This window comes from Danio rerio, chromosome 1 (genome assembly GCF_052040795.2).
Source record: "Danio rerio strain M-AB ecotype USA chromosome 1, GRCz13ab, whole genome shotgun sequence".
In the NCBI taxonomy this organism is placed as follows: domain Eukaryota; kingdom Metazoa; phylum Chordata; class Actinopteri; order Cypriniformes; family Danionidae; genus Danio; species Danio rerio.
Genome location: NC_141021.1, coordinates 51,644,778 through 51,660,283, shown reverse-complemented (window position 1 = coordinate 51,660,283; position 15,506 = coordinate 51,644,778). Strand labels below are relative to the sequence as shown.

Genomic DNA, 15,506 nt, shown 5'->3' with positions numbered 1-15,506 from the left:
TTTTACAGTAAAAATCAAATTCAAAATGTAAAACACTATAAACAAAACAGTTGTAAGTAAATCTTAATAAAAAAGGAGATGTCTACCACGCTAAAAAAATATGTCTGCATAACTGAATTTGTTTGTTTAAATTCAGCCCAAACAAATTGTTCACAACTGTTTACTTAAACTTACTTAACTTAAAAAAGAAGTAAATCCAAAGAATCATCTTTGAATATTTTTTTTTGTGTACATTTTGATCTATAGTGTAAACCAAGGGTCTCAAACTCCTAGAAAAATATTTGATAATTTCAATCTAAATGAATGAATCTAAATTAATGAAATGTTACCAAATAGAGCTATTCAATTCATCATGGTGAAATTACTGTATATTTATATCGCTATATATATATATATATATATATATATATATATATATATATATATATATATATATATATATATATATATATATATATCACAGAAAAACGAAATATTGCAATGTCAGATTTTTCCAAAATTGAGCTGCCCTATTTTACATGAAGTTTATTCATAAACAAATTTCGAGAGGATCATGTGCTTATAATTGTTCACAGCTGTTCCAACTTTAGCTAAGGACTGATTATCCTATCAGACGATCCTTAACTCACTATAAATAACCAGACTTTTCTCATCTTAATATCTTTGTCTTGAAGAAACACCCCCCACCCAACCCTACTTTCCCTCCTTTCAAACGGGCGTCACGGTGGCCAGCGATTAGCCCTGTTGCCTCACAGCAAGAATGCCCCTGGTTTAATTCCTTTCCAAACCAGACGGCATTTCTGTGCGGAGTTTGCTAGTTCTCCCCGTGGTCACGTGGGTTTTCCCCGGGTCCTCCGGTTTCCTCCCACAGTTCAAAAACAAGCACTCTAAACAATTAATCCAAATACATTAGCTAAACTCTGAGTACACCTTTCAGCATACATATCTGACACTTAGCTACAACAAGCAAGAAGGGGAGTCATCGAGATCTACCTGAGCTCAAACTCCCCTCTCGCCTTGCAACGGGAGGGAGCCCAGGGCTCAAGGATCTTATAAGCTCAGGGCTCTCTCCCGGGACAGCACGCCAAACTAGCTTTATTATCAATCATCAGCTAAGAGTGAACTCTTGAAAGGTAGTTAAAATAGTGCTACATCTTCAGGGCCCGTTTTTTTCAAAAGATTTAATCCGGATAAAATTTATTTGGTTTTAGTAATCCTTTTGTGCGATCCATGATCAGTAATCCGTAATCCAGCTTACTTTTTGAGCCAGTTTTTCAAAGCAACATCAGATTGGATCAATCTGATCCGGATAGGAAGTTTTCAGGATCACTAAATCTGGATAACCAGTGCTCAAACAGGATAGGTATTCACAATAGCCCCTTTCACACAGTGATACCGGTAAATATCCGGAAAATTTCCGGAACGACTTTACCGGTATATTCAAAAAAGCGCTGTTCACACAGGCGAGGACGTTACGGAAATTTTCCGGAAAAGAGCATTCACACATCCATTCCAAAATACCGGTAAATTCTGACATCATTCACCACAAGTGAGCTTTAAACGGCTGCGCTTGTATTTGTAAACATTTGACTAAATTACAAACTCTGTGGATGATCAATATTGTGAACAACTTTCGCAGGATCACTTTCGCATGTCGAGATGTTCATAATTGTGCAGGCGCTCATAGGCGCATGCAAAGCTTGAAGGTAAACAAACAACGGCTTATCATAAGCATCTCATCGATGATTATTTACACAGTTGACATTAAGAAGAACATATAAACGTGATCTGACTAACTCCTAGCAGCTAAATGTGTCTGGAAAAATATTCAAAGGCTTTTATTCTCACAAACCGCGCGGACGTAAATGCGTCTGACTGTTGTGATTGGCTAAAGCAGACGTCTCACGTCAGCACGTTCTAGACGTGCACGCGCTTATTACGGCAATCTTCCTTCTGCATTCACACAGCGCAGCATTCCGGCAAATTGCAGGTAATGTTACAACTTCTCTTTCCGGAAAATAGCCAGAACGAATTTACCGGTATTTTCAAAAAGGACCTGTTCACACATACAACCTTTCCGGAAAATTGCCGGCAATTTCCGGAAAGGTCTGTATGTGTGAAAGGGGCTAAAGTGGATCTATAGATATGTAAAGAGGAACAAGAAGAACTGCCTGTGTGAGGCCGTTTAGTTTTATTTGAAATGAAAACACACACATTTGAAAAATAATAAAAATGAGAAAAACCCCACCCCATCTTTTTCCAGCAGTCCGCTCATCAAAGATCTACAACACAAACACTGTACATTGAGGATATTTATAACAAGTTAAGATGAATTAAAAAAACTCCACAATAATTGCAGACTTCCTCATCTGATGAGGAGAGAGCAGCTTGTCTGAGCGGAGCCTTGAGGAGGCGGATTTCAAGTCTGGCCTTGGTTTGCTGCAGTTTGGTCAGAGTCAGTTGTTCCTCTGCCAGATGAAGCTGTGCTTCTGCCCTTTTGGTCTCTTTTTGCAATTGTTGAAAGTGATTTCAAAAATCAGTGATTGCCATTCCTTCACTTTTTTTTCCCGATTATTCTGTAATCATTGCATACATCACTAATAAATATTCTAAAAACATTCCATTGTGATGATATATATATATATATATATATATATATATATATATATATATATATATATATATATATATATATATATATATGGCGAAGCAGTGGTACAGGTGTATTGGGTAGGCTAAATTGTCCATAGTGTATGAGTGTGTGTGTGAATGTGTGTGTATGTTTCTCAGAGATGGGTTGTGGCTGGAAGGGCATCCGCTGCTCAAAAACTTGCTGGATAAGTTGGTGGTTCATTCCGCTGTGGTGATCCCAGATTAATAAAGGGACTAAGCCGACAAGAAAATTAATGAATGTATGTATATATATATATATATATATATATATATATATATATATATATATATATATATATATATATATATATATATATATATAAATTTGTGACAAAATAAATTTGATTGATGTTTGGGGGATTGAGCTGTTTGGGGGATCATTTTATGAGGTCAAACTCTTTCTACTTTGCTGTGGGACTTTACTGAAAGGCTGAATAAATTAAAGCCTACCTAATAGCTGTAGCCTGACGGATGGACAAATACAATTAAGACCTCATGAATAAATAAAATCTTTTGTAAGATACCGCATGATCCAAATATAGTATTATTTCATACATTTTTCAAGTTTTCATTACATTTTGGGTGTGGAATTCACACTGAATCCACCCTTCTGATGGGATCAATTTAATCCAGATTTTTTAAATCACAGTGATACAAATCCTACAAAAAAGGTTTGAAAAACCCAAACTAAAGGTTTGATCCGGATCAAATCCAAGATTGGATTACATGATCTAATCTAATTATGTAATCCGTTTTTTCTTTTGAAAACTAAGTTTTAAAGATTTGATCCGTTATCCAAAATCCTAGTGGATTACTTTTGAAAAATCAGGCCCAGGTATTTGTTTTTTTCATGGTCATTTCGGTTTCAACCAGCTTAAATAACACAAAAGAGTGATTTCTGAGGGCTTTTGAAAAGCTTGGAAGATGATACGAGGTAAAACCTGACAGTGCTGGAGTGACTTTTGGCTGAATTTCATCCTGCACTTTTCTATGCATCCCTTTTTATTTGTTTGCGTTTCTTTTATTCCATTTCACCTTAAATATAGGCATTATTGATTCCAACAAAATCCAATACTTCAAGAAACATCTGTTCCAGTGCGCCTATTTTATTGATTTTCAGGTAATACTCTGTCATACAGACCATTTTATTACTTATTTTTTTTATAGATCTCTTTTAAGAGTGCAAGAAAGCTGCAGTATTGTACGTTTCTTATAACATAATGTATTTTTTTTCTCTTCTTCATGAGCAAATCTCATCTCCTGAAATGGTCAGTGATATTCTCGGTATATTAATGTCATGTTTTTCAGCTTTTCGATGGACTGAAGTCGTGAGTTCACTGGAAGTTCCTAATGGCAACAAAGTGGAGACAGTGAGTACGCATTGTACCAAGTAATTGTCTGAACGTGAAATGTGGCGGGAGCTGTAATTCTAATGCAATTATTACATTATTTAAAGCATGAAGTGTTAAATGGAGTTGACCCCCGGGGGAACAGAGAGTCGCTCACCAATTACATCTTAATTGAACATGATCTCGCACACATTAAACACATCAGCCATGTGAATTGCATCGATTTCTATTATACTGACCTTGGAACTCAAGATTCACAAGTTGGATTGTGTGAAACCATCAAACTTTGAAATGACTTAAGGAATTAAAGACTATATTTATTATGCTTTGCTCTTTTCGAGAACTAGCTGGTTGTTTATACACATTGAACTTATTTACAGTTGAAAGCAAAATTATGTTAAAATGATGTCTATTGGATTCCTCTTTTTGGATTGTCTTTGCTATAACTGTTTGTTCCTGTTTTGACCTCTGCTTGCGGAGCTTTCTCGCAAAATTAAGCATGTGAAACTCCATCCCTGTTGTCACCATTACACAAGGAGCCATGTTTATGATCATTTATGTATTTATTCAAATAGTCTAGACTGATTTGACCTGACTAGCAAAGTCATGTTGACCGCTCTTATCCTACCAAATGAGTTTGTGAATAAGCCGGTGTCAAGATAGTCAGGAGATTTACTGAAACAGCAAACAGAGAAGCCCTATTCATATGCTTAAAGGCATTTCCAGAGGATTATCATTTTAATGGGGCCTTTGAGTCAAGGAGTTCGAGACTGTAGTTTAGTGTGTCTGCTCTCCTGTACGTCACACTCATTGGCCACCGACAGGGATTAAAGCGTTCGATGGGAATGAGCCTGTGTGCCCAAAATCAAGCCAAAAGCACCAGTCAAGCATATCGGACTCAAAGAGCAGGTGTCTTGTTGAAGCGGTTCTTGAAGTCTCCTGTTGTTTTCACTTGATAACTCCTCTTTTTTGTGTGTGTGTGAGTGGAGCCTGGTTTGGATAAATTGGTTAAAAGGTAGAGATTCATCGAATAGATATTCGTTTGTGGTGACTTATACTCCACAGCAGACATGGGAAGTAACGGAGTAAATATTTCATTACTGTACTTAAGTAGATTTTTCAGGTATCAGTACTTTACTCCACTATTTATTTTTCTGATAACTTTTTACTTTTACTCCTCACATTTTTACACAAAAATCTGTCCTCCCGGCCTGATCTCACGAGGAAACGTAAGTATTTTACGTTTTGTCAGTTTAGTGGCTAATTTGTATGAATTTGTAAGAGTTTAGTTTTAAAAAGACGGCGTAGCACCTAACCCCACCCCTAACCCCAACCGTCATTGGGTGATGAGCAAATCTTACTAAATTGTAGGAATTAGATCTTACAAATTCACACTAATTGCGTTAGTACTCCTTACATTTTTAAATTAGAGTCGTTACTTTCATTTTTATATGTTTGGTGGCGCGATCTATATTACTTCTTATCATTGCGCAATTTAAGCACCTATTCTAATCATTCAGTCTATTTTAATTAGTCAGTCTATTTTGTCATTGCACACCTGTGTGCTGTTAACGTGCAGCTTTTTCAACCAATATTATCACGTGCCGTATGTAGGCTAGTTTATGAAGATTACTGTGAGAAAGGCAAGGATGACTTCGCGGATGAGACTGAGGGAGATGGCGAATTTAACATGACTGACGCTGTCCTGTTTACATGGTAAAAAGACACCTTTTGATTTATCAGATCACAGGTGAATAAGAGCGACACAATCCAGTTCAAAAATATGCAATTTAAAGGCTTAAGCTTGAAGTCTTTTGTCTGCTTCCAATCTTAATGTTACTGCACAGGATTTCTGTGGTCTTTCAAAAAAAAAAAAGTGCTATTTTGTACATATTAATTATAAATTTGTACATACAGTTCTAAAACAATCAAATATTTAATAAAAAAAACTTTATGCATTGAAATTTATTTCCTTTATTTCCAACGAGTTCATATTTCCTAATACAGAGTTTTTACTGTTCAACAGTTTTTTTATATAGATATTTGATTGGCTATATGATTTTACATTTTGTTGTCTTTAATACATTTTTAAAAGAATCAAAAGAAAATAAATTTTCAATATATTAAAATATTCAAACATAAAATTCTGAAAATGTAATACATTTTGGACAGAATTTGGTATAAAATGTAAGACATTATTTATAAAGATATACAGGCCTACAAGTGCCCTAAAGTGTATGAAGATGAATTGTTTTTGATCCAACAGCCGCAGAACTACATGCTGAACGCTGTGAGTTAGCGTCAGGATGATGATACATGATACATGATACATACTTTTTGAGCAGTGTTGATGCCATATTGCAGGGTGTGATGCTGCTTGGCTACTTTCATAAAATAGCATGTGAGGTCTAGTTATCCACCTACCCTTACTCACTATCCTTCAGCCTAGTCCCTGATTTATCAGGGAACACCACAGCCCAATTATTCCAGCTTATGTTTTATGCAGCGGATGCCCTTCCAGCCACAACCCAGTACTGGAAAACACTCAAACATTCTTGCATTCACACAAGCACTTACACACAGGGCTTAATTTGTGCCGGAAAACGCCAGATCCGGCGCCTCTGAAATCTGATCCGGCGCCTCTGAATTTCACCGGTCCACCTTTCAAATCGCCCCCCTCCCCAGTCAGCTGTTTACTTGTGCTTTCTTCCTCAACTCCCCAACCCTCTTTACTTTCGTCCGTGACACCCCTCCGCCATCCACCGCACCAATTATGATATGGGGATGGTTAGGAGGCCATGATGGGAAGGGAAACTTACTGGGATTTTTAACAGCCACAGAGAGTTGGAACCTCGGTTTACCATCTCATCCGAAAGACGGTTAGGACCTACACAGTCCACAGGTTGAGCTAACTAACACCACTTCCGGCAGCAACCTAGCTCTCCCATGTGGTCTCCAATGCAGGTACGGAGCGGGCGCAGCCCTGATTAGCTTCAGTGGGTAACCATGTGAGGGTTGCAGAGAGCTAGCAGACGGCAATAACACTTATGGTGCTATTGTGGTGTGATACAGGTCAGTTAGAGACAGGTTTGATGATGTGGGTAGGTTTATAGGTGGGTAAAGTTGCCAATAGTTTAATGATTAATACAATTACAGAAATGATTTACAAATCTAATTATAGATAATATAAAAATGAGTACAATGTCAAATCATGTATATAACAACTGCATTGTACCAAAGTATTCATTTAAATGTAGGTATATAGTAGTTAAGGCCACTTAATATGAAGTGGGACAAAACATCATGCTCTCATACTGTATAACTGTTTTGAAGTGTACTGGCTGATTGATGCTATTGACTCTTTAATGAGTAATTAAGCTATCTTTTTGGGGCATGAAAATAGTTTATTTATGCTTAATTGAATTTTAATGCATTTCAGCAATGATTATGAACACACTCCCTCCCAACCATTAATGGAGAAACTATCCAAAGCAGAGCCATTGAAATGCGGACTCATATTTGTGCAGGCCTTTTAAAAACATTGATTGACTTCAGAGGCTAAAGCTCCAGCTTTACACAGAAGCAACAAAATCCACCTTTTGTCAGTCATCGATTGGCTTGCTTCGTTTTTGTTCCAGCAGGTTGGCGTACAGCAACCTTCCGAGGTTCACTTTGCGTCTCCTTTGGTTGTAAACTAGAAGGGAGGAAAAAAAGGAAGGAATGAAACGGGTGAAGTTTTATTTTGTGCCTTTTGTAAAAGTGCCAAAGCAGCGTCAGTTTTGAAAAGCCCAGCACAAAGCAGATTCCTTTATAAACAATGCAAAGTGTGCTGGGGTGAAGCAGAAAAGTGCTAAATCCTCTCAAAGAGGGGATGAATCTTTCATGAATGTGGCACAACTTCCCTTCTTAAAAGAGCAGAGTGGCGCACACACACACACACACACACACACACACACATCTGCACACTCTCAGACAAGCAAACGCAGAGCTGTTTGGATTTCTCCTACTAACCATGTGAATTATAAATGAGAGAGTGTAATTTGGAGGAAGTTGTGAGCTGCTGATTGCTTATCAAGACTCGCTTTCTGCTGAACTCTGAGAGAAAATAACAGACGGCTTTGGAGGAATGAGCCTGTTTTGATCTTTTATAGTTTTGTGTAATTCAATGACTCTGCTTTTGTGATATATACTGGCATTCAAAGGTATGAGGGCTCCGTGTTAAAAAGTATTACAATTTAAAACAACCGTTTCCTATTTAAATCTATTTTGAAATGTGATGTATTGGTGTGATTTTCCTGAAGTCATTCCTCCAGTCTTCAGGGTCATTAAAATTATGTTGTGTTCAAAACATTGTTTTTGTTATAATAAATGTTGAAAGCTTATTTCAAGATTCTTTATTAAAACCATATGCCACCATAGAGGTCTCCATAATCCTGGACCAGGCCGCATCCTGAGCAGATGCTGTGGTAGTCATGGAGGAGTGGAGAACATGAGACTGATTCCTTAAGGACCACAGTGGCAGACTCGTCTCTGCATTTAGGGCCAGCCTGCACACCAGCCAGTGTCCTACTCACACCTGCAGCTCCTCCACGATGGATGTCCAGCGTTCTCCAGCCTCCAGCAGTCTAGACTGCAGCTCTGCACAAGAAGTTTGGCCAGAGAGGAAATGGTCATGCCCGACTAAGCCTGGTTTGTCTTGAGATTTTCTTCCTTCACTTTCGGCAATTGGTGAAGTTTGTCCTCTCCATTGTCGCCATTGGCTTGCTTGGCTTAGGACTTGGTGGAGCTGCACATCGATGGATTTGCTCTTTAGTGTTTGGACTTTCAGCAGTGAAAATTAAAACCACACTGAACTGAACTAAACTGAACTTCAACTCTGAAAACTTTATGTTGCTTTGACACAATCTACATTGTAAACAAACATACACAACAATGATGGAGTACGTAATGGTGTTGTTGCTTAAATGTTTCCTAAAGCTTCATTAGCAAGTGTGGATTTACTTCACATTGGAAGTGGTGTTAGTGAGGCCAGCAGGTGGCGCTCAGCCTGCGGTCTGTGTGAGTTCTAATGCCCAGGGCTGCTATACTGTCAGTGAGCACTGTCTCTCGAATGAGATGTCAAACCGAGGTCCTCACTCTCTGTGGTCATTAAAAATCCCATGGCATTTTTCATAATAGAGTAGGGGTGTAACCTCGGTGTCCTGGCCAAATTCCCTCCATCGGCCCCTAACCATCATGACCAATCATCCCCATCCACTGAATCAGCTCTATTGCTGTGTCTTCACTCCACCTATAGCTAGCGTGTGGTGAACGCACTGGCGCAATTGTCCTATGGCTTCCGTAGCATCATCCAAGTGGATGCTGCACACTGGTGGTGGTGAGGAGCGACCACTCTTATAATTGTAAAGCTTATTGCAATTACATAAATTACATTACAACCAAAAGACATACATTACATATTACATACATAACATTACAACACATCTTAAAGCAACAGTCACAAATTGTATCAAAGCCTAAAAGCAACACAGGCTCATTCTGAAAACGTAGCCCTACTGTATATACATTTCAGGAGACTGTGAATTATATAGCCAGAAGCACGTATGGCTGCATTTCATCTTTAAAACGAACGCTACGGGGTGGTGTGACGTCGTTCCTTTTCGCGTTTACCAGCTGACCGCTTACCTTCATATGGACAGCTTTCCTGCTGTTATCAGTTTGTCCAGTGGCTCGCCATGCACATCGGTGGACTTGAGACGCAGAGAGGAGCTGACCACATTGACGATGTTTGAGTCTGGCGAAGAAGGTTTCCAGAAAGCAGAAACCTGCAAAAACAGAAGCCAAAAAGTGTATAAAAAGTAAATAACAGGGTTAGAATGTTGTAAAATCTGAAAACGTGGTAAAAATCAGACGAGGGCTTCTCTTTTTTCGGATTACTTTTTAAAACTGTCGCTTGGGTTTAGGGAAGTGAGTGGGCGGGTCAATCGTGCTTTTGAAAACACTGGCTGTTTCTCAATTCCAAGAACGCAGAGAACGGACTTGGGTTCTTGTGGAGAGCGGTCTTGCCAGGTGTCCTCGGAAGAACGGCAGAGAATGCGTCCTTTGAGAAATGGGATGCTGCGTTCTTCCTGATGGTCATGTGACCTTCACACGTTTTAAATGGAAATTGTTTAAACATTACAGCACTCATACAAAAATTTATTGTTTCCCCCCTCTTCAAAATATATACTTTGCATAAAAACATTATAAATATACTCTGCACAATATAAACAAAACAAATTTTAATACGAATTTCAGCAAACAAACACCCTTAATGTGTTTATTCCTTTATTAAGATATTCATGTTAATGTTTACTTTCACCGTTTCATTTAGGGAAACTACTGAGGTAAATAAGTGATATCTCTGAACTTTAATAATAAATCTAAATAAAATGCTGCGCTTCCCACCTCCAGTCGCAATGACTTCTGGGACTTCCAGAGCGAGTTCAGTGCTCAAGTCTGCATCAGTGCGTCCTCGATATCAAGATCACATCCGGGAAGTTTCACGCGTCCTCCGTACTTGCGGTCTTGAGTATTGGAACTGAACTTAAGCAGCTGATGATGACATTGCACGAGAACACGAGGACGCAAGACCGCTGAAGAACGCATATTGAGAAACAGCCACTGTCGGTTGGATTTATGGAAGGAGGATGGTGGGTCAGTCGATTGATCAGTAAGGTGTCAGTCAGTCAACAGCGACCTCTGGTGGATTTACGTGAGAAAAGCAGGTGGCAGTCGCAAGAGAATTTTGAGATTTTGAGATTTTAAAAAGCGTACACAGCACCCATTGGTGGAAACGCGAAAACAAAACTGCAAAAAAATAAAAAAATAAAATGTATCTCCTGAGACATATGTGGCGCTCCCCAGAAATGTATACAGTGGTACATTTTCAGAATGAGCCTGGCTTGCCTAAAAGTCTCAGTTGTGTGGGGTATTTTGATCAGAAAATTTAAATTACACACTCTAAGGACGTCAGAAACTTATTTTGCCTCTTGTAAAAAGGGGCGTAATATATCCCCTTTAACTGACACTTTTTGATTTGTCCTATACAAATGCTACATAATGCTATCTGCTCAAGATGGTGTATCAATACATCTTCATTAACATTGAACGTTCTCATGTTCAGACCAGGAACATTCACTTTTGATTTGTGAGATTAGTTTACCAGCTGCACAAAAAGTGCTCTGAATCCCTGAACCCAGCAGAAAATGTACACAGACGTGATAAAAGGGCAGACACGAGGAAAAAGGCATAAGTTTGATAAACACAAGTTTATTTGTCCTGTTTTCCCATTTTCTCCTTTTAGCTGCGAGTTGTGTGCTCTAATGGGCCGGGAAAATAGAAAGGGTCAAAGTGCGTTTTGTACATATATTGTGCACCATGCTGCATAATAAAAATTCAGAGGGTAATGGAGTAACCTCACATGTGGCAACAAAACAGAAAAGTAGTTTTTTTCCTACAGAGTAAAAGCTTTAGCTTTTGTGTTAGCTTACTCACACACAGCAAGAACATTATGCACAATTATTGAGAATGCTTCTTCCTGTATTGTTTGTTATGTAATTTTTTTTTCTTCTGCCTCAGGATGTTCATTGTACACGAGACAAGATGATTGGTTATAAAGTCATAATTTACAAATGACTGCTTTTAACCTCATATTCCCTTTGGCATCTAAGAGACTTGCACAGTACAATTTCCACTTTTCACAATGACAGCATCAAATATATTGTCTAGATTGTGCATTTGTAATTTTCAGAGTCTCAAATATTTCAGATAATCTCAAAAAGCTTGAGATATAACACGTTAATATTTTAAAATGACCTTAAACTTAATGATATACAATGTGTGTATTATGTACAAATCCTAAACTGCTGTGTTATTTTAACCTGAATGCAAGTCAAGTATACAAAACCAACCACTTTACATGGTTTGTTCATGCTAACTAATGCATTAAATAACACATTACTATATGCAAAGACTGAGTAATGCTTAACAGATGTGTTGTCGTTATATATACACACACATGTTAAAGGTGCAGTAGTCGGTTGTCTTCATAAACATTTTTTGTTGTGCTGGTTGAAAATCTCTTCACAATCCAATTGTAATGCTTAAAGTAAATTATCTAAATGTATTTATATGTATTTTATATTCTGGGTGAGGCATAAGACTAAAAAAATTATTAAAATTAAAATTCCACAATTTTGATAAGTAGCCCAAACTGTCTTTAAACAAATGTAGATTTGGACACCTGCGCACATGCTCATGCAGATCCACTGTTTTTGCGTGCACGGGAGCCACATTCACATGGACAAGAGAAAGAGAGAGAAAGAAAGAGAGAGAGGGGGAGAGAGAGAGAGAGAGCGGTAAAAACAAATGCTGAATCAAAACTTTGGCAAATCCTGAATCAATATTGGCATTGCTTTTGCACGATGGAGGAAGGATGACACCACAGGTGAAATTTTTTTTTTAAACAGGTAATGTTATGTTTTAAAACTATTTTAGTCCTCGAAAGCTGATGTAGATTGTGTTGTTTTACAAATGGGTTATTTGCACAGAAATGTTGTTCAGCCACTGAAATCTTCTGGCGAAAGATTGATGTTCAATTTCTATTTTCAATTTCATAAAACCTTTTACAGCATCGATAATGTACGGACATTGTTTCATTTATGAACAGGGACAGCCTGTGACGCGCTCTCTATATTGTTACCATGCTACTTTGAATATTCAGTCAAGTATGGCTTAGTAATAAGTGTAATTCCTGCACACCGCCGGCCAACCACTAAGCATACAGTTGTCATTTTAGGACAAAGCGCATAAGAGAGTGAGACCAGCGATCCTTGCATGCATGAAATATTGCGCATTATAACAAGTTTTGCTTGCTACACAATTGAAAAACGTGCTAGATATTTTTTGTTCAGATTTGTAGTATTATTAAGTTTTGCAATGACATTAGCCACTGCTATCATAGATAAGATTCATGTTCATAATATCAGGAGGCATGGCTTTGGATGGCAGGGGAGGGGCTGTCAAAGATATTATGTTAATCAGCATTTTGGCAGATCACCTACTGCACCTTTAACAAATGCATTAAACAGCTGTAACTAATACAACCATATTGTAAAATGCTACCAAAAATTAAATCCAACATTTGGGTTCATCCACATCTAAAAGTATAAACAGGCAATGATGTGGGCCCCACAAAATTGGTGGTTTGCTCTGTAGCAAATTACCCTTGATTGTTCTAATTGCAGGATAGCGAGTATCTCTTTCTAACACTCAGAAGAACTCAATAACAGAGATTAAACTGAGATTAATTCTCGTTGTCTGTGCATGGTGGAAAGAGGGATGTTATGTTTGACTGGTTTGATGTGAATTCAAGTGAGGAAGGGGTTATGCCCCTGCGGGACGGAGAGAGAAGCTCACTAACTCGGGGCAGAGAGGCTGACTGTGCGGCCGCTGGCAGGAAAAACAATTAGGATTTTGAAGTACAAGGTCATTGCTGCTCATTTACTGCTGTGGATCCGAGGTGTATTCAGTAGCACTGCTACTGCCAGAGAAAATTACTTTCAAATAGTGATTCTGCATTTTTAAATGTATGAACTAGAACTGAATTATATGGGGTGCAATGGTAAATACATTTGAGTTAGAAGTATGCATGTGTACTTAACAAAAAAGGTATTGTTTTTAACCACTGAGTGCCAAAATCTAAAATCGGTTTTGATTCTATGTCAGTTTCATACATGAATAAAACATCACTAGACATTATGTAGCACAGCCTCATTCAATAAGTCTATGATTTGTGTCCTGTTAGTTAAGTAGGAAGGAATTCAGTCCATTCTGTTTATTTCTGTCTACAAATAAAACCCAATTCAATGCAATGAGCCATGATAATATGTCAAAACATACTAGCAGTGTGTTAAAACATGCTAGCTATGTGCTAAATGTGTTAACAATGTAGTAAATCATGCTAGAAACATGTGAACAATGAGCTAAAAGACACTATTATTTTTAGAAATCATACTAGCTAAATCCTTGGACCGTGTTAAATTCAACATGCTAATAATGCTAAAACATGCTAACAGTGGGGACAGTCTTGCAAAATGAGCTTAGAAACGATCATGCGTTCAACATGATTTGTGCTTTGCAAGATTTGCTAAGAATGAATTCAGTCCATTCTGTTTACTTCAGTTCACAAATAATACCCAATTTAATGCAATGAGCCATGATAATATGTTAAAACATACTAGCAGTGTGGTAAAACATGCTAGCTTTGTCCTAAATGTTTTAATGTAGTAAATCATGCTAGAAACATGCAAACAATGAGCTTGCATTTTTGTAATCGCATTAGCAGCATGCTAGGAGTGTGTTGAATTGAACATGCTAACAATGTTAAAACATGCTAACAGTGGGGACAATCTAACAAAATAATCTTAGAAACATGCGGTCAACATACCAAAAACATGCTAGCTGTGTGTTAAAGCATACTGTGCATGCAAGGCTTTAAATTGTGTTGAACATGGTAGCAATAACAGTGTTGTGAATCAGGGTGTTAATGTGTTAAAATGTGCTAAAACAAGCTAGCAGTGTATCTATCTAGGCTATGCAAACTTTAAACTGTTGAAGCTTTCCAAACATTCATAATGACATTTATTTTAGGTTAGTTTGCTTTGATTAACTTTTTAAACCTAGTATTAAAACCACAATCAATAACATGTGGTAAAGCAGTGTGGTAAAACATATTAGAATCAGTGTACATTTAATAAAACATGTTAAAACATTATAGCAATGTGCTAAATGTATCATGGATTAAAAACATGACTATGAGATGAATCACTAACAGTGTGGTCCAACCTGTAAGATACATGCTATGTGCTAAAAATGTGTTAACGCTTGCTAACAATGAGCTAAAACACACTAAAAGTTTGGTGATCAAGTCAGAAGCCTGTAAGCAACATGCTAAAACATGCCAGTAGTGTATTGAATCAAAAATGCTAACAAAGCTATAGCATTGGGGCAATAATGCTAACTCATTTTAGAAACATGCTAAGCCAAAAAAACAACAACCTGATTTCACCAAGCAGCACATCTTCCTGAATTAACATCTATGTTAGGGGTGTCCAAAGTCGGTCCTGGAGGGCCGGTGTCCTGCTGACTTTAGCTCCAACTTGCTTCAACACACCTACCTGGACGTTTCTAGTATATCTAGTAAGAGCTTGATTAGCTGGTTCAGGTGTGTTTGATTAGGGTTGGAACTAAACTCTCCAGGAGACCGGCCCTCCAAGAGCGAGTGTGGACACCCCTGGATTAAGTTTAGGGTTATGGTTAGGTTTATGCCAACTCAGACTCATTCTAAAAACATATAGGGGTAATTTACAGTTTTAACCCAAAGAATGACCAGTCTGTCAGATAAAAAAAAGCCGGAGTCAGAGATTCAAATAAATAAATTAA

General features: G+C 37.8%; 1 long non-coding RNA gene across 1 annotated transcript; it reads right to left on the bottom strand.

The window, feature by feature from the left end:
- Positions 1 to 7,414: 7,414 nt before the first annotated feature.
- On the bottom strand, positions 7,415 to 15,233 carry LOC147837509 (uncharacterized). The gene is made up of 3 exons (XR_015476989.1): positions 15,123 to 15,233; positions 9,708 to 9,847; positions 7,415 to 7,716 (listed from the first exon to the last, which is right to left on the bottom strand). It is a non-coding gene; the product is annotated as an uncharacterized LOC147837509 (long non-coding RNA).
- Positions 15,234 to 15,506: the final 273 nt, after the last annotated feature.